The following is a 27,332-nucleotide window of genomic DNA, read 5'->3' on the forward strand; positions in this document are numbered from 1 at the left end:
GCTTCACTGGTGATTTGTGTGATTTGGGGAATGCAGCTGCCCATCCCACCGGCTAACCCAGAAAAGGTAACCCAGCTGTTTCTAGTGAAGAATCACAACAATGGGAATTCTGTTCTCTGGGAGACATGAGGATTAGCTAGTGATGATCCCGGTTGTTTGCAGGACCACACACAACTCAATTCAAACAGAAACCCAAAGTGCAGCATTTGTGTGCCATGATACTTTAAAAAATCTGAACTAATGTCTTAATTTAATGCACCATTGATGAAATAATTATAAATAGAGCAGTATTACCACATTATTTTTAGAAATATGACTTCAAAAATGTTCACTGGTTTCTGAGCTGTTTAAGTAGCTGCCCATTTTATCGTCACTCATAGTAAAAGAGTTTGACTTTTTCCCCTAAACATGTGTTTAGAAGTAAACATTTATAGGAACAATGACTGCTTCAATTGATACAACTCCCAACGGTTCTTTCAAAATAACTTTTGTTTCTTAAAAAGGCTTATTATTAATTAAAATAGAGCTAAATTTTATTTGCCTAAATAAAAATAGGAAGTAAAAGTAAATATTCAAAGGAAAGGTTAACCATATAGTGAATGAATTATAATGAATAGATTGGGAGTTGTATCAATTGAAGCAGTCATTGTATATATACACACACACACACACACACACACACACACACCCCATAAAATATTAATAAAGTTCTTCTTGACAAAATTTCACAGTAAAACATAAATTTCTATGGTGTGTGTGTGTGTGTGTATATATATATAATATATACCACATATATATTAATATATGTGGTATATTTGATAGATAATATACCATATATAATATATATACCACATATATATATAATATGGTATTTAATATATAATATACCTATAAATTATATATACATTATATATTTATATATACCATATATATTATATATATAAATATATATTATATATACACCATATATATTTATATATATATGATATATATATACACATATATATTTATATATATACATAATATATATAAATATATATATAATGTATATATATACACATAATATATATACCATATATAATATACCATATATATTATGTATATGGTGTGTATATATATATATACACACACAGCCCCCATAGAAATTTATGCTTTACTATGAAATTTTGTCAAGAAGAAATTTATGAATCTTTTTATTTGATACAAAGTAAAAAATAATAATTAGGAGTATTATTTCCATTGAGCAGCACATTGATCTGCTACTTGCAGACTTGAAAGATGTTTATTTTCAGTTTTTATTCTGTCTTATCATTTTTCTTTAATTATACCCTCACCTATGGTCTTCCTTTCTTTACATCTATTTTGTTTTTTTAACCACTATTCATACTCTCAAAATGCTCTATTTTACTTTTCTAACCATTCTGCTTTCTAGTATTTTTATCCTTCCCCAAATATGTACAAGATTTAAAACATACTAACACTATCCCGTCAATAAAATATGTATTTTTCTTCCTGTTTTTTGATGTATATCTACATCTTTGTAATCCAACTGAAGATGGTGGTGGAAAATATGAAGAGATTTACTCATTTTTTTAGATGGGTAGTAGAGACTCAGAAGGATGAGGATGTGGAGTAAATGATAAGAAATTAGTTAGTGGGTACAGTGTGCATTATCCAGATGATGGATACCCTAAGAGCTGTGAATTAGCCACAGGGTAATTTATGCATGAAACAAAATTGCATATGTACCCTACACATTTTTACAAATAAAAAAAAAGATAAAATCATTTTATAGCTGAGGAAACTGAGACCCCAAAAGGCCAAATATCTTATTGATGATAACAGCTAATACAAGCAGGTTCTAACCTAGAGATATGTCTACTGATATTTAGTCTTTTTTTTTTTTCCCCACTGTGATTCAACATCTTTCAAATAAAGCCAGCATTTTTCTATGACCACTTAGTTTGGTACCATGAGTTAAGTTTGTATTAATATTAAATGTTTATTATAAAGAAAGAATCAATTAATATCATTTCATTAAAGGTAGACTATATGAGTAATAGTTCTGTTCTTTATGTTTCTTATAAGAAATATATAGTCTATGATATTGACATATTTACATTTAATAAAATAACTACCAGATATTTAAGAACTTTAATGAATATTGTCAACTTCCAGGCTAACATGTTTGTAACAAAGTTTCTAAATTATGCCCACAAAATAATATTGGTTCTTATTAAACAAGAAGAAAAGTAATGGGCTACTTTAAACATGCTCTCATAACCTGCAATGAAAAGAACCACACACATACACTAGCAGCTTTAAATAAATTCTCAGAGGTTCACTAATAGTATTTTTAGTATAGAAAGCTCCAAATATTGGAGAAAATCGAAAGCAACTATAAAAGTAGATAATATTTATTATAATGACCACTGTTTTGATATTAAATATCCTAAATAATCTGGAAGGTATAGTTTGTTTTATCATCTACTATACTGATTGGTATGTTCAAGATTTTCTTCTAAATAATTTTTCCAATAGTATGACATAATCACCCCCTTTTATAAATATACTCATGTTTTTATGACCTCTGCTCTAAAATTATCTCAATTTACCAGAATGCTTACCAAGGCTGTTGGCTTCTTAGGAAGAAAGGATGTTACAGTTGTAAATTTTTGATAAGAACTTGATTCCAACATTAAAACCTTAGAATGGGTTGCTTTGCTAAGATTTTTAACACAAGCACACACACATGTGCAAATATATATATATAACATATATATACACACACATTTGTTGAATGAATGAATGAATAAATGAATTTCTCACTGCATCCATCCTGTTCAAGCTTTCCTTACAGATTATGAAATCCATGGTGTTCTGATGAATCTATATTTTCTTCCTCTGATAATGGTCAATGCTTAAAATATTATCTAAAGAACTTCATATTAATACCATACAAAGCCATATATATGTCACATGTATGAGTATATATATATATGCACGTGTGTGTGTGTATGTGTGTATGAGAGAGAGAGAGAGAGAGAGAGAGAGAGAGAGATTATCAGAGGCAGTCCATATAGCCTTTCCAGTTATTCTCATTGGGCCTGTGCCCTTTGCTTGCCAAACCAAAGCACCAAAGGTTTTAGAAGCATAAACCACAATCATAATTTATGCTACAAGCTACCCTCTGATTCACTGAGAAAATAATAACAGCATTCCCAAATGTTTAGGAAACAGTCTTAAAAATTAAGTAGGTTGTCTCCAGGGCCTTAAAGAAAGCACTATATAATGAGATAAATAAGAGTGAAGGAAAGGATGCCATCTATAAAATATTCTATTAATAAAATAAAACAATGCAAATTAAATATCATTTTATCTTATCTATGGAAATTATGACATCAAACTTCTGAATAGATTGCACCATAGTGCTCATGTGGTAATTGCAATTTACTGTCAGGTTAGCTTTTCTTAAGTTCTTAATATGTGAGTTCTGCTCATAGGTGCAAAATGCAACACCCTATTAGATTTAGTGGCAGAGACTGAGTATATGTAGATATTGCCCAGAATTAGCTAAATTCTTATGGTGTTCATTACAATATTTTCCAGCAGTTAAAATAACTAGAAGAAATTATGACTGCTAATTTTGGGAAGTAGCAGTAATATTTTTATATAGGGAAATTCTTTTTAATAATGTTTTCTGTTAGTGACACCTTGAAAATATCAAAGAGCATAATTATTTTAAAGTGTTTATACACTTGCAATATATCTATATGTGTAGACTCTCAAAAAGGAATCCTGGTCCACAATCACGTAATCATTATTAAAGGCTAACCACAAATATTTTTCCCCATTAAACTATTTCTGTTGAATAAAATTGGAATTTTGATTACCTGCCAATCTTTGGCTGAATGAAACAGACTTGGAAATGGTTCATGGCTTACTTTATAAAAGGTGTGTAGTCATACATTATTCAGTATGGGATACCTCATAGATACCGATTTTAAATTCTTGATTATTAAAAAAATACATTTATATTTATTGAGTACTTTAGCAGGCATTGAAAAGTAATTTTTTAAATGCATTATTAAAACCAATTAAACATATAATATTTGTAGATCTGGGAGAAAATTACTGGAAATGTAATCTTCAATTAGTATGACCAGTAAAGTCGTTAATGCCGAGCCAGCATGCCACCATTTCCTTCAGCTGTACTCTGCAAAGTTCTTTTCTTCTTTTATTTTTCTTCCCCCTTCCCCTTCCCCTTCCCCTTCCCTTCCTCCTTCCCTTCCTCCTTCCCTTCCTCTCTCCCTCCCTTCTTTCTTTCTTTCTCTCTTTCTTTCTTTTTCTTCTTTCTCTCTCTTCCTTCCTTCCTTCCTCCTTCCCTTCCACTCTCCCTCCCTCCTTTCTTTCTTTCATTCCTTCTTTCCTTCTTTCTTTCTCTCTCTCTTCCTTCCTTCCTTCCTCCCTTTCCTCCTTTCCGTTTTTCCTTCTTTTCTTTCTTACTTTCACAGGGTCTCACTATCTCACTCAGGCTGGAATACAGTGGCGAGATCACAGCTCACTTCAACCCAGAACTCCAAGTAGCTGGGGCTAAGGGAGTGTACCACCACAACCAGCTTGCTTGGTTCTCTCTGTCACCTCCTCAGTGTTTTATACTGCTGCAGCAACTGTTTTCACCTTGCCCTTTTCCTTTTAAATCATAGCATGCACGTAGGTATACTAGTAAGGACCACTAAAATCCAGAGTTGTTTTAGGCTTTAGAAAAATTGAAATCATTTACATGCTACATAATAATACAAATAGCATATGGATATTTGATATTAATGAGTTCCCAGAAAACTATGCCAAGAAATATTTGCCAGAAAGAGGAAATATACAAGGGGATAAAATATAGCATATATCACAATATAACTTATATTACAATAATATATATTTAACCCTGTTCAGACATTCAGGTGTCTTTTTCTAATTTAAAAGTAATAAAATGTCGCCACTACCCTACAAGATATTATGATAGAAATTTTTTGAAATTTATCAGTTGTGTGGTTGTTTAGTAGATTCAAGTGGGTTTCATTTTTGTATATATTTATTTAAGCATTTTATAATATGGAGTACAAAATATCTACCAAATACCCCAAACTCCTTTTGAATTAATCAAAATAACATGACCATTTGTTTTATGCAATATAGTATAGCCAAACATTTTTGAAAACAATTTTTCAAGATGAGAGTGGGTAAGCTAGTAGTTCTAAGCAAATTAAATTTCTTCATTAAGTTATTCGGCAAACAGTTGACAGACTTGAACAGTTGAATGCTCATCAAATTAAGGTTTATACCTTTTAAGAATGGGACTTGCTACTTGTTTACTGGAAAACTGCTAAGTTTGGGATTAGTGGGAGGAATGTTCGTTTATTTGAATGTATTTTGAAAACTGAGTGCATATATTACATACCATCTGTAGTTCATAATATTGCTAGTAATAGCTACTACTCAGGTTTTTCTACCTGCAGATCAGAATGTTAATTTATCATCTGGAATTGTCTCATTTCAGTTGCACGACTCCCAATAAGGAAGTTTTACATAAGAAAACTCCCTTTTACATATGAGTAAACTGAGCCTCAGATAGAATACATAAGATCACATCTTGATTGACAACGAAGGGGAGTGATCAAAAGTCTCATGAAACCCCAGTAGTAGTGATTATCAGAAGAAAAATATGAGTAAAAGCATTAAGGCCCCTAAAACACACTGAACAACAACAAAAAAAAGAGGCAAAAATAGGTTATATTTATAGAACATGAGAAAAACAGAATAGATTCAATTCCAATAATTGAATAATTCTTAGTATTAATGAGAAGATTCCATCAGAAGAGGGATGTTGGAGACTGTTTTCTGGTCCTTGTTTAGTTGTCTCTTCAGTGCAACTGTATGCTCCTCATAATGAAAACTATATATTCATGCTGTAGTTTCCATTCATGTAAGGTTGTAAATATTAGTTAAATTGTTTAGATATTCACAGGATAAATCCTTCTTATCTGAAGTTCTAAAATATTTAACTGAGGTAGAATTTTTGAGCTTATAAAAACAAAAGCTATTATTAACATTTTGCATAGAAAATGACAACAAATTTTCTGGCTTAGCAAATGCAGAGTCATAATTACTAAAGTCATCACTCTAGAGGTCCAAAGGTATGATCATTATCCCTTTGTCAAAGGAATTATACAATGGCTAAGATGTGAACATGTCTTTTATATTCCACTACACAATATCTGGATTTCTATATTACTCTTAGGGACCCTGAATGTGCTTCAGAAAATAAAATTAAGTAACTAAAAATACTTACCCTTTCATTTCTTATTATGACTCTATTTCGAAAAAGAAAAGTAGCATAAATTCTTAATATCTAGGGTCTAAGAAGAAGTCAACTACTCTTTTGAAAATGTTTTACATGTAAAGCAGCTTCTTATTTTTTCACCAATTCTAGATGACAATCACTAAATCGTAGTAATTCACAGATATCCTTAAATTTACTTATCTATAACCAATTTATATGGCTCTATTATGAATTACTTTCTCAGACCCCCAAAATCATTCCACATATATTTCACTCAGCAATGGATTTTCAGCAATGATTAGCCAGTATATGCCGTGCTTGGCTAAGCATTTCTTTCCATTTCTGTTCTTCATATTTTGGCAACTAACCTTAACTTCTGACATGCGGAATTTACAATCAGAACTACCTCAAATGAGCTGTTTCATTGAACATTAATGAAGAATGATGAAATTCAAGAAGTACAAAAACATCTCAGACTCATTCTTTCTGTTTTTAGAAAACTATCAAAATACCAGCATTTAGTGTGATTATAATTTTTCTACTGCCATAATTGAAATTAATTCCCAAAGAATAACAATCTCCAGACAGAAACATCAGGACTAAAAAAAAATCCTAACATTGATATGTAATGTTTTCCATACTTGATGGTAAAGCAGTAAAAATCAGTGCTACCATCTTAGTGCTTACATTCCAGTTTTATGAAATAGATAAATTATTACTTGTTTTGAACTTTAATGATGATATTGCTTTGTGGTTTTTCTTGAATATCCACAATAGGAATGCCAGTAAATTTGTTGATTTTTATCTGAACCCACATTCATAATACACGTAAAATACTCACATACACACAAACATGCTCTCACACCCATGAGTGAAAACTATTCTATTAAGGGACAGAGAGAAAGAGAGGGAGAACACAAATCACGTTTATAGCTACTTAAATTTTGAAATACAATACTATACATGAAAATTAAATAAAACCTGACTTCCATGCATTTTGAACACATTTATTGCATCTGATTTGGAAAAATTTGAACATTGACAGAAAAATCAATTCCCTCCCACAACATTTGGAACTACATTTAAATTATGTAACTACATAATTTAAATTATAGGAACTACAATTAAAGATGAGATTCTGGTGGGGACACAGCCAAACCAAAGTGACTGACCTAAGTTAGTTTGGAAATGAATGAAATCTGTAAAACTAAAGGCAAAAAAGGAAAAAAGATTACCTAAGCACCATACTATAATTTATAAAGTTGTTTCCCATAATGATGTGGGTTAGAAATTCTGAAACTATTGTATATGTATACTGGAAATACACAATTAAATAAATCAGTGGCATGTGGTAAAAACCAGATTTTCATTTTTGAAGTGGGAGGTCATAAGTAAACAAAGAGAAGAGGCTAGAATGATCTATGCAGTAATGGGTTAGAGTTGGAGACCGTATGAACTCATGTTTAGTTTAATATAGATACAGAGGGTTACATATAGAAATATTTATAGGTATGCAAATCTACATGGGTTAGTATGCACACATGCATTTTCTTGCTCTGTCACCTGAAAAGGCCTAGAAGCAATGACATCCAGGAGCAACAAGCATATCCAGTAACCAGATAGTTGTTTCTAATACTTTTCTTCAGTAAAAGGAACAAAGGTTCTTGGAGAAATTGTAACCAAACTTAGGTTCACCTGTTCATGGATAAAAAAGCCAGACACAGAAGAATCAAAGTTTAGAGAAAGAAAAACAGTTTATTCAGGTGCTAGCAGCTTGGAGGATGGCCAGATTCAAGTCTCAAAAAGCCATCTCAAATTTTCAGACTGCCTAAAGAGGTTTTAAGGAAAGGTGACATGGGAACTATGTGCAAGAGTGATGTGAGGTAAAGTCTGCTTGTTGTTTTCTGATGGCCATTTTGAGTAATGGACCATCCAGAGGCCTGGTTAGCATAAACTCTGTGGTAGTCGGGTTATGAATTAACTGTGCACCAATTTCTTCTTGCAAGGTAGAAAATTTCAACCACCATCTCCACTCTGTTCCTGGATTATTTCTAGATTGACCTTTGAAATTCTCAAGCAAATAGGTAGTTAGATATATGTGTAGAAACAGAGCAAGAGAAGGGTTACTTTTAGGATAAACTAGCAAACTAGCTACAATCACTGGTTACACAGTGGCTAAAAAATAGTAATAACTTTAAGGTGAAGAAACCTAACAGAAACAGTCTTAGCCAGATGATCAAGGTCAATGCCAACAGTGATAAGTCATGTTGACTGTATGCACCCTTAAAATGATGTGACAAAAGTGATATTTTTCCTCTGTGGCCTGCCTCCAAAGAATCTATCACCATGGTCAGTCTAACTGTTATTGAAAGGGGTTCCAGTCCAGATCCAAGAGAGGATTCTTGGCTCTCATGCAAGAAATAATTCAAGGCGAATCTATATAGTAAAGTGAAAGCAAGAAAGTAAAGGAATAAAGAATGGCTACTTCATAGGCAGAGCAGTGGCATGGACTGCTCAACTAAGGATACTTATTGGTATTTCTTGATTATATGCTAAACAAAGAGTGGATTATGTATGGATTTTCCAGTAAAGAAGTGGGAAATTCCCGGAACTGAGGGTTCCTCTCATTTTTAGAGCATATAGGGTAACTTCCTAACGTTGTCATGGCATGTAAACTGTCCTGGTATGGTAGGAGTATCTTTTAATAAGAAAATAAATTGTAATTCATGTAAAATGAGCAATTAGGATGACTAGAGGTTACTTTCATCGCCATCTTGGTTTGGGTGGGATTTGGCCGGCTTCTTTACTGCATGCTATTTTATCAGCTATGTCTTTATAACCTGTATCTTGTGCTGACCGCCTATCTCATCCTGTGACTAAGAACCCCTAAACTCCTGGGAAGCAGCCCAGTGGATCTCAGCCTTATTTTACCCAGCCTCTATAAAAGATGGAGTCACTCTGGTTTAAACACCTCTGACATAAACAGCAGAAAAACATCAGAAAAATTCCAGTTGAAGGGCATTCTACAAAATATATAACCAGTACTCCTCAGAACTATCAAGTTTTTCAAAAACAAAGAAAGCCTATGAAACTGTCACTGCTAAGAAGATACTAAAGAAATATGACATCATGACTCCAACATGTGGAGTCCTGGATAGAATCCTGCCACAGAAGAAGAACAGTAGATTAAAACTAAGTGAAATATGAATAAATAATGGGCTTTATTTAATAATACTGTATCAGTAATGGTGCATTTATTATAACAAATGTAGCACACTAATAATACAAATGTAATGGGGGTGGAGGTGGGGAGTGGGAGCAGCATGAAGGAAATTAAAATATTTTACCCCAAAATACTTCCCTTTAACATATTTAGAAGTGGCTTCCACTTGGCACACAAACAGAAGTGGCCTTGCAAAGCTATAGTTAGATGTATGTGGGTAGTAGATATAGTTGTGTTAGATGTATATATGTAGTTAGATATATAGTCCCCTTTTATGGGGAAAATTTGCATCTGTAGGGAATCTTCATTAATTCAGCCACTCCCCCTCCCCTTTCTATGCCTTCCCAGATCCAGGAGAGATTGAGAGTCTGACACCTTTAAAAGTCTGAAAAGAAACATTTTCTATCTATTCTCATCTACATAACATGGTCTACCTTTGCGAGCCAAGCCTTTTCTTCCTCCATCCTTCCCATAACCTGTTTTACCAGAATCTGAGTAAGCTCTTATTCTTTCCAGAACCTCAAAATGATATATACATTTCTATAACTCATTAGGAAATTAGATGTTCATTCTGAAGCCTCTTGTGTACGCAAATTAAATAAATTCGTATGCCTTTCCTTCTATTCATTAATGTGCCTCATGTCAGTGATTTTTAGCAAATCTTAAGGGATCCCAGAGCCAATGGGCCCCCAGAGAAGTATACAAGAATTCTCTGTACTGTCTTTTCAGTTTTTTTTTAGATCTAAAAACTGTTCTATAAAATAAAGTTTATTTTAAAAATAGTAGCATTTGAGTTTAGGCCTGGTGGCATTCAAGGAGATAGTCATGCCTAGATTTGGTGGGAAGAATATTCCAAGAAGCAGCAGCAAATACAAAGAGGAACAGTCTTGATGTATTCATGTATGAGTTAACAGAAAGAGAACTGCATTGAGTGGTGTATGCCCAGAGGAGAGCAATAAGAGATGCCATCATGGAGGTAACTGGGGGTGGCTAGGTAGTGAGGGGCTTTATAAGTCATGATGAGGAACTCGGATTTTATTCTGAAACAGGTAGGAAGCAATTTGAAAGTTTCTACAAAATAAGGTATAGAATTGCACTTAATTTTAAAAGGACAGTTGTGATGTGTCATATAACTAACTAGTCTTGGGATTTCAGTTCTGAGATGACTGCAAGGGCTTCTACCAGCCAGTCCTCACACAATCAGCATCCCCAAATTTGAGAGAAAACAAAACAAATACAAAATTCTGAAGGCTTTGAAGGATGAACAAAATTAGGAACTTTATGAAAAAGTATAAATACTTGTCAGAAGGGACTGGAAGAGGGTGAATTACCTCCTTTTGTGGTTTTGAGACAGGAATAATACAGGGTGGTTGCAGAAGAAGAAAATTCCAGGTAACAATTTCACATGACTTGGCAAAAAGAAATTCTTGAAATAGCTGCATAAGCTAGTGGCCTATAAACCCTGAAAAACAGAATGTTGGCCCATCCAGATAGGACCAGATATACCCAGCATGGTGCTGGATTTGGCCTCAGTTTCACCTATGACCTTGCTGTACACTCATTAAAATACTAAATCACACACTCATCAGCACCATAACATTTCCAAGAACACCCATATTTGGTATAAAAATAGATGACACCACAGTTCTGAGAAACGTTCACCTTTCTTTTTCCAGTAATCTTCATGAATATTTCACCCTGTGGGTAAAGAAACCCATAAAGATGGAAGCCCCAGGCCCCACTGCAAGCGGCTCACTCTCTTGAGTTTGCTCACACTCCCTTTTCTTGAGTGTGTACTTTTTGCTTTGCAATAAATCTTCATGCCTTCACTATTTTCTGACTCATCCTTGAGTTCCTTCTCACAATGGTGTCAAGAGCCTGAACTCTAGCCAGGGTCAAGGTTCTGCTGCTGTTTGGGGACCTCCCCTAGCCCACTGGCATCAGCTTAAAGCTAGGTGCTATGAGAAAAAAAATCCATACATATTCTTGCTAGATGAAAGAACTTGAGGAGAGGGTTCAGGGGAAATATGGCCACTGAATAGTGTGAGAGTCTTCCTGAAAAGATCAGCTCCAATGACTGCCAACCTAACTTCTATATATAAACTGTGACTGCATCTATCTTTGACCCCTGAACAATAAAAGTGTAGGACAGACTGTGAAGACACCAGTCAAACTGATGGTGTTTGCAGTTTGAGCCCATGCAAGTTAATTTCTTGCTAAGAGAAAATTATCAACTCCATTTGAAGGAATCTAATATAATTCAAAGTTGTGAATATAAGACAATCACAATGTCACAGCTATAATCCAAAATTACTCGCCAGGCGCGGTGGCTCACGCCTGTAATCCCAGCACTTTGGGAGGCCGAGGCGGGTGGATCACGAGGTCAAGAGATCGAGACCATCCTGGTCAACATGGTGAAACCCCGTCTCTACTAAAAATACAAAAAATTAGCTGGGCACGGTGGCGCATGCCTGTAATCCCAGCTACTCAGGAGGCTGAGGCAGGAGAATTGCCTGAACCCAGGAGGCAGAGGTTGCGGTGAGCCGAGATCGCGCCATTGCACTCCAGCCTGGGTAACAAGAGCGAAACTCCGTTTCAAAAAAAAAAAAAAGAAAAAAAAAAAAAATCCAAAATTACTCAACATATAAAAAGCCAAGAAGATGTGTCCCAGTATCAAGAGACAAGCCTCAGATGTTGGAATTAGTAAAGGAGCCTTTCAAGTAGCTATTTTAATTACACTGAATGAAGAAAAAGAAGTATGCTTCTATGAATGAAAATATTTAAAATATTGTCAGAGAAATGAAATCTGTGAAAAATAACCAAATGGAAATGTGAGAATGAAAAAGTGAATGTATGAAATCAGTGAAGATACAGATTATCTGAAAAACTGTAGCATACACCTTAATCTGTTGTTATTTGTAGAAAATTAAATTCATCACAGAATATATATCGTTTTGAAGTGAATAAAATTTATTCACCAAGATAGACCATATCCTGGGCCATAAAACTAGTCTAAAAGTTTAAGAGAATTTTAATAAAAAGAGTATATTGTCTGGCCACAATTAAGTAAGAAGTCAGTAACAGTAAAATATCTAAAAAATATCAAATATATAAAATTAAGTAATATGCTTCCAATTAAGTCATGTCAAAGTACTACAAAGGCAATTCGAAAATACTTTGAGCTGAATGATAAGAATTTAACATGTCACAAATCTGTGGGAGATTATATGAATAATGATTAGCAGGGTATTTGTAGCTTTAAATGTTTGTATTAAAGAGAAGATTAGGACAGGCGCAGTGGCTCACGCCTGTAATCCCAGCATTTTGGGAGGCTGAGGCGGGTGGATCATAAGGTCAAGATATCGAGAGCTTGCTGGTCAACATGGTGAAACCTCGTCTCTACTAAAAATTTAGCTGGGCATGATGCTGCTCACCTATAGTCCCAGCTACTTAGGAGGCTGAGATAGGAGAATTGCTTGAACCCAGGAGGTGGAGGATGCAGTGAGCTGAGATTGCACCACTGCACTCCAGCCTGGTGACAGAGATTCGCGGGGGATGGTGGGGTGAAGATTAATCTGAAAGGGCATAGAATGGGAAACTCAGGAATAAGGAGACCAATTTGAAGACTTCATAATAATCTAGGCTAGATGCTTATGTTTTGGAAAAGAAATATAATAATGGAGGTAGTATGTAATGGTTGAATGAGAATCCAGGGATAGATGTCAAAGGCATCAAAGGCAGACCTAACAGGATTGACTGATTTGATGTGGGGTGGGAGGGAGCATGAGGTATGACTCCAAGTGTTTTGCTCTCACATGTAAGTGTGTATATTAAATGAACCCTCCATAAAATATAGAACTAGAGACATGTCTTTAAATTAATTGTGAATGTAGCCAATGATATAGTTAACTAACCAAAAATCAGATTGATTTAAAGAGTTGTCATTAACCAACATAGAGAGGATTGTGGCTGAAGCAGCAGTTCCTTCTTGGACAGGTCCCATTGGAAATGCCTCTTTGATAACTATGTGGAGATGTCAAGTAGTCAGTTTGATATATGAGTGTGGGGATAGGAGAATTACCAAGGGTTGTCCATTTTGGAATTATCAGTCCACACATGGTAGTGTAAGTCAAGAGATTAAATAATATCAACAAGAAAATTGTTATAGGATTTTTTTTCTTTTTCTTTTGTATATATAAAACATGCCGAGTAAGGTGCCTCACTCATGCCTGTAATCCCAGTACTTTGGGAGGCTGAAATGAGAGGATCTCTTGAGGCCAGGAGCTTCAGCCCTCCAGCCTGATCAACAGAGCAAGATCCCATCTCTACAAAAAACAAAACAAAACAAAAACAAACAAACAAACAAACAAAAAACGGTCATGGTGGTGTGTGTCTATAGTCCCAGATACTGAAGATGACACTGCAGAAGGAGCGCTTGAGCCCAGAAGCTGAAGGTTGCAGTGAGCTGTGATGGTACCACTGCACTCCTGCCTGGGAAATGGAGGGAGACCTTGTCTCACACAAACAAACAAACACGCAAAACAAAACCAAAACATATTGGGCCCTTCAATGTTTACCACATTAGGGAGAGAAAGAAGAAAAGAACCAGAAGAGAAAACTGAAGAGGGAGTAACCAGAGATAGGGGAGGAAAACCAAGAGAATGGCATCCAAGTAAGCAAGATATTTCAAGGACGAAGGTGTGATTAACACTCTGACCTTTACTTATTTGAAGTTGAGATTTTTAAGTACTAACAAATATGTGGTTAAAAGTAGATTAAATGAAAGAAAAAGTACATAGTAAAAGTATATAGATTTTAAGCCCATACAACTATGGGGCTCCAAAGAAGCAATTTGGTTAAATTTGGATTAAAAATTCAATTAAGCTAGTAATAAATGGAAGCAAAAGGCTTAAATATTTTTACATTTTTAAAATTTTGATTTAGAAATAATTTTAAACTTACAAGAAATTGCAGAACAAACAATATTATAAAACACAATTGAATAACTCACATATATCTATTGTTAATATTTGACATTTTATTTATGATATTCTGTGTATATATGTAAATATTAGTATGGGGGATGTGAATAAAATTGTATCCATTTTTTTGATGGAACTAACTTTGAGTAAACATACAAATAATTACTCTAAATTATAAGGATTTTAAAACTCTACTTACATTTTTGGCATACTCTTTAATTAATGTGTTCTAAGAATTGATAAACATGAGCATTGAAAAGGAAACTGTTTAGATTTTTTCAAACTTTCTTTTAAAAAAAACACTCAATATTATTTTGCACCATGATCAGAAATATAAAAATTTGAGTGACCTGATTTTGCTGGCATAATAAAAACAGAACTTTTTCGTCACAGCACATTTTTTTTTCTTTTCATAAGTATCTTCTTTTTACAACGTGTGGAGAAAAGGAACAGTTAGGTGTTACGTGTTTTTAAAATGATATTTTCTAGGTATTTGTAAGCCAACTACAATGATTAGGAATCTAGAATCCCATAAACTTTAAAATATAATAGTTTTAAAGTTAGTGAAAAATCATCTCATGCTTTTGAATTCGATCTGGCACACGACCACCTGAAACCAATTGTGGGGGAATAAAACACCCATTTAAATGATTTTAGATTCACATTGTCATAACAATTTTGATGATGTGATCTTGTTCCACAATTAAATACAATGCTAAATATGTCTAATGATTCATCCGTTATTGGCACTAATATATAACCATAAATATTACCATTCTGATCAACTTTCACACTATACTTATCTCATGACTAATTATTTGATTTTTAAGCATGTATATACAAATGTACACATGTATGTATGTGTGACACATACAACATAAACTGTAAAACTGATAATTATTAAAATATGAGAATCTTTTTGAAAATCTTAATTTCATAGAAAGCTGTTGCAAATCTGTATTTCTTTTTGAAGATAGCCTTAGTCTTAACATTTCTATCTCAGAACAAAGTGCCATGTCAAATTGTATTACAAAATAAGTTTTTGCAATGAAGTCCTACAAATAATTTCAAGTTTTGCCTAACTTCTATTCTCCATAGCCCTCAACCCACCCAGACTGTAATTGTAAATCATACAATTATTTAAAACAAGTTGCAATTCAAGGAGAATACATTATTTAAAAGAGTACATTTAAAGCAATTTTCTAGAATCTTGTGGAATAAGATTAGCTTGATAAATCATGTGTCTATATTTAACTTAGATTAAATTTTAAACATTTTTTTTTCTAACAATAGCTGTTACAGAATTTATAGTAAAAGAGGCATCACACAATGTTCATGCAAAGGTATCTCATTTGCTCTGTCTGAACTGTGCTTGGGGGTCCTGTTTAACATTAAAAAATAAGTGAGATTTATCACCCATGGTCTAACTTTCTTCTCAGGATGAATCCCCTCCAGCTATCTCAGCATTTTTAAGTGGCTTTAATCTGCATTTAACAGGTTTCTCCTTTAGAAATGGAAGTATGAGAGCTATTATTGTATTCACAATATAAAGGCTAATTATAATATATGATTACATTGATTATACCCTACAATAATTTTAAATCCCCAAATGTAAAAAGCCTGTACTTTTAAAGCATCATTTTAATTAAGCATATTCTGTAGCCTTTATAAAATCTTCATAAAATTCTGTTGCCTCTTCTAAGAAACACAATAGCATAACTCTGGATGTTATTCGAATATTATTGCCATCCGTAAAGTTACATAGTGACTTGAAAGTCAGATCAGATTTTGTTATAATATTTAATTCTAAAAAATAACCGTCTGGAAGAATAAGCTTTATTCTTTAATCCATAAATTAGATCATGCTTCTACAAGGGTAAAAAGTTATATTGCTCTAAGTTTACAAACTTTGAATTGTGAAAATGTAGCTTAAAAGACTGTTGAAGGACAAAAAGAAAGGTTTTTGATTTTACTACAGAACTAGAGTGGGGATCACTGTTTTTCTAATCAGGCTAAAAGGCACAGCAGGGATAATAATTCAGGGAAGAGAGTTTATCTGAAGGAACAGCTCCCTGATTAGAGCAGTAGTGATAAATCAGCCATACCACTTTCTCCAGTGGAGCACCCTGTTTGAGCCACTCCAACAAATGGAAACCCCATTAGGCTTGGAGTCTTAGTGAAGGGTACAGTGAAAGGGAATTTAGCAATCTATAGAGGTTAAGGTGTATGCAAATATTTCATTTCTTTTTTCTTAAGCTTTTTAAAATAGTTTCTTCCTGGAAGTTTTCAACAAAGGATTTAAAGTTTATTCAAACCCACCACAGTATTTGATTTTAAATATTTGTAAAGTTACTGTTTTTAATATACATGATTGGCAGTACAAATCCTCATCCTTTGAAGAGTTTTCTAACAAAAACCAAATGATCTTCTAACAGGAAATGTAAAGTTTCTCATAGAAAAACGTTTAGCTGGGCTAAAAAAAAAAAGCCATCTCTACACATTTAAATGAAAGGTAAAATTCAGGAAATTAACAAGTTAATTATTATATAATTTCTCTGGAGGACTCTTTTTTTCCCCTAAATTTTCTTGACAGATTGTTTTATTTTGTATACACATAGCCAAGGAAGAAAAAAAATGAGAAAAAAAAGAGCTTTTTTTTGGTCAGTTTTAGGTAGATTTTTAAGAAACAAGGTGTAGCTCAATTTATAGCCATTTTTATTATGAAGTAAAGGTGAAAATAACTCACTTTAGTTTGATATTATAATAAAATACTTGATATTGATAATTGAGTTATTTTTTCCCTAACAAAATTGTATTTTAACTTCTTACTGATTTATACCTATCCATTAAGAATTCTTCGATACATATGTCTACCGAAAAGTCAAACTGTCAAATGTAGTGTTGCAGATGAGATGCCCCTACTAAAGGGTATGACGTAAGACCCTCCACCCTCAGCTATCTCTTCATCTCCCTAATGTAGAACCCACAATTTTCATCATCAGCCTCACTCCTGACTTATGTCCTTAATGAGACATGTATGATTTAATTGAGAAAAGTCAGACGTGCTCATGGTGAAATAAATGCTTGATAGAAATGTGGTTACTGTGTTTATATATTTGGAAGTCAAGCTTTAAACACTGTTGAAGTAAGACAGGAAATGAGAAAAGGTAATACAGGGAAAGATGTATGCATAGGCAGCTCCTGGCCCATCAAAGATTGAGAAAATTGGGCACTGAAAGTGAAAATGGTAGGGTTATTAGAGGAGAAAGTTTACATTGGAGATAAACTTTTCCTTCGTCAGAATGGCTGCAGTTTGCTTTATACTGTATGAAGTAACAGTGAATTTATGACCATATATAAATGAAAGTCCATTAGAAAGAACTGACAGTGACTTAGTACAGACTATGCTCCCCCATGATAGAAGCTTTGCACACAATTTCTTTTTTTTTCCAGCCTTTCACTACAACCTAATCATTTAGTTATCAATTTTGTTATTAAACGAGTTAGAAAATTAAAATCCAGAAACACTAAAACTTCAAAATTTTCATTTAGTAGGAGCAGATGCAGGTCTTTCTGACTCCAAAGCCCATATATGTTTTAATATAATATGAAGATAGGCAACTGACTGCAGTAGACATATCAGTTTCTTCTTGCCCTGCATTAATTTTGTCATTTGATAATTGCAACTTAATTTTCTTTTGATGAATCCACCTCCTCATGCATGAGTTCTTGCAGCACTTTTAGAATTCTCTAGCATCCCTGAGTCAAGGTTGTGGTGTGAGGAGGGGCAGCACAGTGAGTGAGTGGTAACATAACAAGGCAAAAAAGTTGTCCTAGTTTGGATGCTAAATTGGATAATAAACTCTAGTGTGAGATGAAACTCAAGATAATTGTCAACTATGAGTAGGACTTAGAAGTCAAGCCAGTCTCAATGGTAGCAAGAAGGACATGCAATAGTCTCTTCTAGAAGTTGTCCCTGCCTTGCTGGTGATCTTTCTACGTTGTTTAGTCTGTAGGTCTGTTTGGAAGTCCATGAAATGAATGCTTATTGGGTGGATAGTATCACAATTCCTAGAAGGATTTGGGGCTCAGTTAGTAGTGTAAATCTCTCTAGACGGGGAGCAATACAATGATGTGCATAACAGAACAGGCTTTGGAATCAGTCTTTGAACTGGTTTCATGATGGGATAAAATTTGGGGAATATTTTTCTTAGGAAATGGTAAGTATATTTTACACACATACAGAAGAGAGCGAGTGAATATTTGTGGCCAAGTTTGAGCAGCATGGTCTTATATTATCATTTATAATTATTTGCTCTCACTTTCCCTGTGAGAGGTTTATCCAGTTCCACTCATCGTCATGTGCTTGTACTGCCTTTCCACAGAAAAAATATTTTTTGTGAGCAAGGCTCTGCATGAGACTTGCTTTGGTCAATAAAATGTGAGTGTAACTGATATACATGTACCTGGTTTTGATCAAGTTTTAAGATTCATTGGTTGATGTTTCCACTAGATCTCTTGTTTTTGTTGTTGTTTTACCCCTTCGTTGCTAAAACAATATGTCCTAAATAGAAGTTGATCTCTCAGCTTGAATTCTGAAACAAAGGCACATGAAGTAGAGCCTCACATAACCCATAAATTTGGAGTCAAATATAACTCAAATATAACTCACATGGACATAGCCAACTTGGAGGAATTTTACAAAAAGTAGGTTATGATTTTCAGCAAAAATCCTGCTGGTAATTTATATGTAGGAATAAAAAATTCCATACAATAAATGAAGAGTGAGCCTCAGCTCATTTTTGGCAGTAGTATGTATATAAATCATCAGATAATAAACCAATAAAATATATGAGTAGAATTTCTTAGATTTCAAAGAATTATTATTTTATGACTTGTCAGATTCTTATGAAAGCCTCAAAAGAGTTATTATAAGTTGTGCTCCATTTTTCATATACATGAATGGACATTATTTTCCCTTGTTCTTCATGGATACAATTTCTGGGAATTAGGAGGTCTTAGAATGCATGGGAATAACATTTTAGCTGCTTGTTTTACTTGCATAGGTAATATGTCACCATAGTGATGCCATCAAGAAAGAATAAATAAAGATATATTGACTGAGTTTGTATTCATATAATAGTTTATATTTGAGAAAGAGTTTTTTTAACTGTTTAAATAAACTTCCTGAAAAGTCTTTCTAAAGATCTTATTGGCCAATTTTTCTCAAATTTTATGAAATCCAGAGGGCACACTGAAAAGCATGGTTACAGATAACAGGTTGAAAAAAAGCATGTTACATCAATTAAAATTCTGTATCAGCCAGAAAAATAATACATCCAATTTCAGCTTGTAATGACAATCAAGGAAGTAAAGAATGTAAAGTAGAGAATAGAAACAACAAACAAAAACTGTAAATTTATCCTTCCTCCTTTTATCAGAAAAAATGGTATATCTACACAATTTAACATGTTCATTCAGAGAGGAATCCCAGAGCCATATTTAAATGGTTTATATTTTTTAATAAATTGTAAAAAAGTGTTCTTCATCATAAAAATGTGAAATTCATAATTTTTAAATAAAATCCACATGAATAAATGGCTACATTTTATTATCTTAATTACACTTGTGTAATGTAACATTGAGAATGAAATAAACTTCATGTACAAGTTTCACAAAATAACTCAACAAAATTTTTTTCTCCTATTTCAATGATGTGAATGTGCTAGATAAAACTAACTCATGGCTCAAATCATTAAGTAATCCTTTACATTTTTCATTTTATTCAGTAGTGCTTTTTTGACTACTAAAGACCAATTTGCTTAGCCATACTTTCAACTCTGTGTGATCATCTATCCTTGATTTCCAGCAGAAGTGTGTATACCATGAAGTGAATGAAACTTGGTTGCATGTCCCATTTGACTTTTGTTGCAAGTCCCCTTCTGTGGTCCTAAGGCAGAGCTCTCGTTTTGTGTACATGTGATCATATATTAATTATAAAATGCACAATATTCAGATATTTTAATGACAATTGGTTCAGGCACTGTCTCTTTGCACAGACTCTCATCCATCTCACTTCCACTCAAGTTCAATGTCAGTTAAAAAGGGCTAAAGGCATTTTCTTCTTCCAATATTGCATTCCTCTTTTAAAGAGGTCCCGAAATAATATAGTATCCTTGATCCACAAAATCTGAATTATGCTTCTGATTTCCATCCATTGCTACAATTATTTCTGTATTCCAGCCAAATTGAGATAATGCTCTTTGAATAAAACCTACATTTTTGTTTTTATATAGATAAATTCCAGTATTGTCTAAGATCCAAATCAAAAGTTAATTCTGATTTAAATATATTCCCTTACCAAATTAAAATAAAAATGTTCTTCCTGAACATTTTCCCAGCATTCCTCCATATTATTTGCTTTATAGATTTTATGTAATATACAATATTATGTATCCTCTGAATAAAATATGTCAACATAATTAATTAGGTCATTTGTCATAGCACCATAGAGTAACTGATATGTTACTTACTCAATAAGTATTTGCTTACAAATTCAGGACATAGGCATAGGCAAGGACTTCATGAATAAAACACCAAAAGCAATGGCAGCAAAAGCCAAAATTGACAAATGGGATCTAATTAAACTTAAGAGTTTCTGCACAGCAAAAGAAACAATCATCAGAGTGAACTGGCAAACAACAGAATGGTAAAAAATCTTTGCAATCTACCCATCTGACAAAGGCCTAATACCCAGAATCTACAAAGAACTACAGCAGATTTACAAGAAAAAAACAAACAAACCCATTCAAAAATGGGTGAAGGATATGAACAGACACTTTTCAAAAGAAGACATTTACAAGGCCAACAAATATATGAAAAAATGTTCAGCATCGCTGGTTATTAGACAAATGCAAATCAAAACCACATTGAGATACTATCTCATGCCAGTTAGAATGGCAATCATTAAAAAATCAGGAGACAACAGATGCTGGAGAGGATGTGGAGAAATAGGAACACTTTTACACTGTTGGTGGGAGTGTAAATTAGTTCAACCATTGTGGAAGACAGTGTGGAGATACCTCAAGGATCTAGAAATAGAAATACCATTTGACCCAACAATCCCTACACTGGGTATATAACCCAAAGGATAATAAATCATTCTATTATAAAGACACATGCACGTTTATGTTCATTGTGGCACTGTTTACAATAGCAAAGACCTGAAAGCAACCCAAATGCCCCTCAATGATAGACTGGACAAAGAAAAGGTGGCACATATACACCATGGAATACTATGCAACCATAAAAAAGGATGAGTTCATGTCCTTTGTAGGGACATGGATGAATCTGGAAACCATCATTCTCAGCAAACTGACACAAGAACAGAAAACCAAACACTGCATATTCTCTCTCATAGGTGGGTGTTGAACAATGAGAACACATGAACACAGGGAGGGGAGCATCACACACTAGGGTCTATTGGGTGGGTCTAGGGGAGGGACAACAGAAACTCTGAGACAATAAATTATCTCATGGCTGTTTGTGGTAATTTGTTATCTAACAATATGTAGAAGAGTAATACACATTATTTCACAAAGCAGCCCAATTTGACACAGTTTATTACTCTCTCATTAATCATAGACTTATTTTCCATTAGGCTTTTATATTACTGAACTCCCTTGTTCTTCTTCCTACTTCCCTCGCTATTTCTTCTTAAATCACTTGAATGCATCTTCCTTTTCTTTCATGACTTTTTAACATTGTAGTTTCCTAGGCTCAGTATATAGTCCTCTTCTCATATTAACTTATTTTCTTAATAATCACACTCAGTCTCCTATTTTATAAAGTACTCTGTCTACAGTAGTGGCTAGCCAAGATTTACCTCTAGCCTAAACATTACTTATTAACACTAGTCTTACATCCAACAACGTTTTTAACAATCCTAATAGGTAAACTGCACTTAGGGTCTTTTTTGCACTAATCTGCTCTACCCAGAGTTTTTCCTACTTTATGGTTGGTCCATTTTTCCAGGTGCTTGGGAAGAAAACTTTTAAGTTCTCCTTGATTCCTATCTTCTCCAAGTCCAGTACATCAGCAAATGTTGTTAGTTCTACATTCAACATATATATAGACTATATATTTCTCATTGTGTCCACTGTGACCCCCCATGGATGTCTATATCAGCTTCCAAATGCAGTCTTTGCTTCTGCTCTGTCCTCTCCATTTCCTGTTTTCAAACAGCATCTCCAATTATCCTTCAAGAAAGGAAGTTGGATTATGCTACTCATATGTTCAAACCTTTTAATAGTTCCCAATTTTATCCAAAAGCCAAAGTCCTTACAATGGCACACGATATTCTCTATGATCTGTTCCCATGATAAATCTATGACCCTCTTTATCTCCTTTTCTTCCATGTTCTCACCTTGCCTTGCCATAAAGGCCTCCTTGCTGTCCTTCATACATGTCAGGTACATTCTCATCTTAGGGCCCTTGTAAATTAATACAAGAAATCTTGATTTCTCAGATTGGAAGATTCTTCCACCTGAGAGCCACGTGACAAACAACAATATATCCTTTAAGTCATTTCCCAGTCTTCCTCAATATGCCTACCTGAATCATCAGTTTTTAAAATATTGTAGCAGTGTTCCTTGCATGCTCTGGCACTTCAGTTGCTCTGTTTTCTTACTCCATATTAACTGTTACCTACTGGCATGCCTACTTATTTACCGTGTTTAATCTTTATTGTCTGTCTTCTCTCACTTGAGTATATGCTGTATAAGGCATAAATTTATATTACATTTGTTTACAATAAAATTTTAAGTCTCTAGAATATTTCTAGTTATAGAGTAAATACTAAATAAATATTCATGAAGTAATCATTAATTTATTAAATATTTAATGTAGAGTAGGTTGCATCAAAGTAAAAAAAAAAAGGATTATAGTGAAAATAAATTGTTTGTGTGGGCCAGGTGCAATGTTTCATACTTATAATCCAGCACTTTGGGAGGCTGAGGCAGGTAGATCACTTGAGGTCAGGAGTTTGAGAATAGCCTGGCCAACATGGTGAAACCCCATCTCTACAAAAAATAAAAAAATAGTGGGGTATGGTGGCGTGCACCTGTAATCCCAGCTACTTGGAGGCTGAGGCAGGAGAATCGCTTGAACCCGGGAGATAGAGGTTTCAGTGAACCAAGATTATGCCACTGCACTGCAGCCTGGGTGCAGCCTGCATGATAGAGCAAGACTTTGTCTCAGAAAATAAAAAATGTGCAGTCGGAAACACAAATAAGAAATAATATTACATTAAGCAATTCATAAATTGTTCTGTGTGGCTAGAATGTCAGGATGTGAGACTAGAAAATTAGACCAAGGATCAGACTTTAAAAGTAAGACCCTAAGGAGTTTGGACCCTAGCCTAAAGAAAGAATGGAAGAAAAAAAAGAACATTAGGACAGTCTGTTGAATGGCATAACAGTCTTCCCTGGGACCTCCCACTGTCTCAAATTCCCTCAAAACTTATTGATCCAATCAACATAGGAGTCCAAAAACAAGATTTTTAAAAAATCCCCATGTTCAGATGGGTTTATTCCTCCACTTACTGGCCTTGCTCAAATGGGTTAGAGTTTGAGAGAGAAGACAGGGTTAAAATTTGAATTCCTTAACTCATTTGAATATCTGATTAAAATAATATACCAATCAACATATGTTGAATATATTATTTCATGAGATGCTGGTAGAACATCCAGTTAGAAATATCTGATAAATAAATGGCTGTACACTTTTGGAGTTTTCAAATGTATTATAAATTTGTCATTTTTAAATATTTCATGGATATGAAAGATATTTTAAAGGAAGAGTATGGTGGGAAGATGTAAAAGAGTAGAATAATTGCAAAATTTAAGAAATTGGTAAAGGGGAAGAAAGCTCAAAATGACACTTAGAATATAAAGTCAGGAGATCAGTGAATAAACATGTTCTGGAAACTAACAGAAGAGATTTCAGAAAAGGAAACAACGATGATAACATGATAGCAGCCAAATAAGATAAATATTGTATATTTGATTACATCTGTCACTGAGTGTGTTATTGATAATTGTTGTAGGGTACATTCCCCAGGAATCAGAAGTCAAAGTTCTGAAATTTGCAGGCACAAGGATTACTGGGGAGTACTATATGAAAACATAACCTGTGATGGGTGAGAGTATCAGGAATGAACAAAGGAAGAAGCTGAACTGCAATGTGACTGCAAAAGAGGCCTCACTAGATATTTGGGGAAATGCTGAAAATGGGATGCCAGTTTTTAGTTGCTCACCTTGAAGAGAGGGGGGCTTCTCTTTATACCAACCCTTCCATCTGTAAGTTATAGAACATAGGATGCCTCTGGGGAGAAGGCATGACCTTGCATCGAGATGGCTCATACATAGCTCTCTTTGCCTGAAGGCAAATTTCCTCTTAGTTGAGAGGGACTGAACTTGCGATTTTTCTGCTGCTAACACTCCCAGAAACTTGAGGGGAATGAGGGCCTCAGACGTGAAAGGGAGATCTGGGTGATGCAACAGGACATTTCACCACAAAAATGTTTTTGCATGCTTTGCCACACATCAGAATTACTTGAAGGATTTGTTAAAACAAAGATTCTTGAGCTCATTCTTATTCAGAATAAGGCCAAGAATAGGGCCAGAAATTTTTTATTTCTTATGAGTTCCCAGATGATACAGATGCTATTATTTCAGGAATCATATACTGGCTTTGAGAGCCAGTATACAACACAGTAACAATTACAAGAGCATTAGTAAAGTAGGAGAATAAGAGGCCAAAATGTAGGAAATTTATGAGTAAATGAGAGCTAATGGCAAAGAAGAGAGAGAGAGAAAGTGAGAGAGAGAATTTTTTTACAAAAGCGTAACATAAAAAGAAAATAAAAGGTAACAAAAAGTAGGAATGAGATAGATTTTTATGTTGTTTATTTTTTAATATTGAAATGGATTGAACATTTAATGTGATGAAACCATTTCACAATTGATATTTTTTTCAAAAGGAACTCTTCCATCTTCACTCCAATTTCAAACCTGTTGTTACCATAGCCTCATTCAGTATACAGTACCACTCAGCTGCTCAAGTGAAAAGTAGTGGTCATTTTTAATTATCCTCTTTCCACCACTCTCCATAGATATTCCACCAATAAATTTTGCAGGCTATATCTCAAAACTATATCTCAAATCAATTTAGTTCTCTCTCTCTCTCCTGCTACCATCATTGTGATACGGTCCCCACTATTTCTTGCCTAGATTGTTGCAGTTGCTTCCCAACAATCCCCTTGCTTCCAACTCTTGCACCTTCAACTCATTTTCCCACTGTCATCAGAATAATCTTTTTAAAATGTAAATACAAATCACATCACCCCCCTACTTGAAGTGCTTCAATTTTTCCCTTAGCAATTAGACCGATGTTTAAAATCTTTATCACGATTAGACCAATTCAATTAGACCAATGTTTAAAATCTTTATCACGATTCTCGTGGTTATATTGACTTCTGATCTTTTCCTCAAGTATTCTTTCTCTTCTGACTCATGGCATTGGTTCTTGCTTTCTTGGTTTTCTTTCTGCCCAGAATGAATTTTCTCTGTGGCTTAAAATATCTGACACTCTCTTGTCTTTCAAATCTCATGTTAAATGTCCCCACTCCAGAATATCTACCCTCATCACCTACAGTAGGTTCTTATCCCAGTTACTCTCCAGCATATGAACCTGTTTGATTTCCCTACTTGAATACAAATTAAAGTAAAAGCATTGCATTTTTCTTTTATACAACCAGATGCCCATAATCCAACATAGTAAATGCCCTGAAATATGTTTTCAATTAATAAATTAATTGATAAGAGAGGGCACTTGTGATTTAAAGGCCATAGGAAAACACAATGTAATACATTATCCAATGCAAGTGGCTGCAATAGACTTAAAAAACAGAAGGGATTTATTTTCACAGTAACAATAAGGAAGGAAGTGAGAATGTTGGAGGCAGATAAATATTTGGTTGGGGATAAAGACATAGGAAAGGAAGTTAGCCTGTCCACTATATTTTATCAACAATACTGAAATGATGCTATCTATTTTAAATGAGCATCTGTGGAGAGACTGGTGGACCAGGGAGTGTAAAATTACTATTAGAGAACAGTTGTTATATGGGTCAAGATAGAACATCACCTAAAATAAATAGAATGCTTGCTAAGTGGCATTGATAGTCTGAGTGAAGTTACAGTCAAAAATATTTAAGGGCACCAATCTTAACTGTTGGATAATTTCCTCAACAAATTAATAATAAAATAGCAGATGAGACCAGTTTTTTTTTATTGATCTATGATTGGGATTTTGCAGGGAAGTTGAAGAAAAGCAAAGGAATACAGAGAGTGAAATCAACATCAAAAGAGAAGGAATAAATGTCCTGAGTTCTAGCTGGATTGAAGAACCGGGAGGAATTACATTGTGAAAGAAGGCTGGGTGCAGTGGCTCATGCCTATGATCCCAACCCTTTAAGAGGCCTAGGTAGGAGGATTGCTTTTGGGCCTAGGATTTTGAGACCAGCCTGGAAAATAGAGTGAGACCCTGTCTCAACAACAGAAAAACTGTGTGTGTGTGTGTGTGTGTGTGTACACACACACATATATGTGTGAAATTACTATTTTATATATATATATAAATTAGTCTAGCGTAGTGGTACATGCCTGTGGTCCCAGCTAGTTGAGAAGCTGTTGGGAAGCTGTGGTGGTTGTATTGCTTGAGCTTGGGA

This window comes from Aotus nancymaae, unplaced genomic scaffold (genome assembly GCF_030222135.1).
Source record: "Aotus nancymaae isolate 86718 unplaced genomic scaffold, 86718_ANA_hifiasm-v0.15.2.pri h1tg000002l, whole genome shotgun sequence".
Taxonomy (NCBI): Eukaryota; Metazoa; Chordata; class Mammalia; order Primates; family Aotidae; genus Aotus; species Aotus nancymaae.